This window comes from Trichechus manatus, unplaced genomic scaffold, assembly GCF_000243295.1.
Source record: "Trichechus manatus latirostris isolate Lorelei unplaced genomic scaffold, TriManLat1.0 scaffold00007, whole genome shotgun sequence".
Lineage (NCBI taxonomy): Eukaryota > Metazoa > Chordata > Mammalia > Sirenia > Trichechidae > Trichechus > Trichechus manatus.
Window position 1 is genome coordinate 33,375,595 of NW_004443943.1, and position 1,468 is coordinate 33,377,062.

General features: G+C 36.9%; 1 protein-coding gene across 1 annotated transcript in view; it reads right to left on the reverse strand.

Moving 5' to 3' along the window:
• SORCS1 (sortilin related VPS10 domain containing receptor 1) overlaps positions 1 to 1,468 on the reverse strand; it is a 555,760-nt gene that overhangs the window by 270,856 nt on the left and 283,436 nt on the right. The gene's annotated exons all lie outside the window — the stretch shown is intronic.

Genomic DNA, 1,468 nt, shown 5'->3' on the forward strand with positions numbered 1-1,468 from the left:
GATCGCTTGCTAACTGACAGTTGGCCGTTAGAAACCACTAGCAGCTCCCAGGGAGAAAGATGTTAGCAGTCTGCCTCCATAGAGATTTATAGCCTCGGAAACCCTATGGGGTCGCTATGAGTTGGAATCGACTTGAAGGCACTGGGTTTTTTTTTTTTTTTTTTTTTGTAATCTTTATGGAAGCAGACAATAACATCTTTCTCCTATGGAGCAAATGGTGGGTTTGAACTGCCAACTTCTCAGTTAGCAGCCTAGTGTTAACCACTGTACCACCAGGTCTCCTTAATACAATATACCAAAAAACCAAAGCAAACTCGTTCTCATTGAGTCGATTCTGACTCATAGCAACCCTATAGGACAGAGGAGAACTGCCCTATAAGTTTTCCAAGGAGTGCCTAGTGGATTTGAACTGCCAATCTTTTCGTTAGCGGCCAAACTCTTAACTACTACACCATCAGGGTTTCCTGATAAATATAAGCAGCCTTAAATTCTCAACTTGTACCATTTTTGTTAAACATTCCAAAGCAAGCATTATTTTTTCTTCAGACTTTGTTTACAGGCTGACTTATCACAGATGAAAAACAGGGCTTCTGTCAACACTTACACTGTGCTAGAAGAAGCCGAAAGCTTAAAAAAAAAATATTCCAGGAAAATAAACATGTAAGTGATTAAATCCAGGCTTGCCTGCTTTTGCTTTTGATACTTAATCCTTCCTTTACCCTTTATGGAACCATGTCTTGAACAGTGACTTTTAGAACATTTGAAAGGATCTACTCTTCTAAGCATTCATTCAGCATGGTTTCATTTAAGTGTTTAGTAGATGCACAGAGCTGAGACGAGTTGCTCTGACAGACGGTTAAACCACGTCCAAGGTATCTCACCTGCTTCTAAGAGCTTATGATCTCTCTGAGATGGCAAATCTCCCAACACACTTGAAGCAGGGATCGATACAGAGTATGGCAAATTTCCATAAGGAGTGGCAGAAATAAAATATGTGATTGAATTTCCTCTACTATACTCTTATATCATCAAATGAGATAATAAGCATGGAATCATTTGTAAACTAAGTGAATTAATCCATTAAAAAATGCTTAGTACAATGACTGGCACATAATAAGCAATCCATACAGGATAGCTTCTGTTATTCCCTTTATAACTCATTTTTTCTTGATTCTTCTTGGTATTCTTTGCCTACAATTTACTAAAAGTTGCAACATAAACCCTTTTGGCAAATCTCGATCACTGAAAATTGTTTAGATTGAGTTTTCTTATAAGAAAAGGTACTCACAGAGCTTTACCTTTTTTAAACGTATCTGAATTTATTCTATCATATTTTGAAGGATATGTGGTAGTAGTTTTCTGTGGGATCTGAATCAGAGAGTAAAAGAAGTGGAATTTGAGAGTTAAAGAGTCAATTTTCTATTTCTATAATAACTGCACCAAGATTCCATTGCTGAATAGACTATTA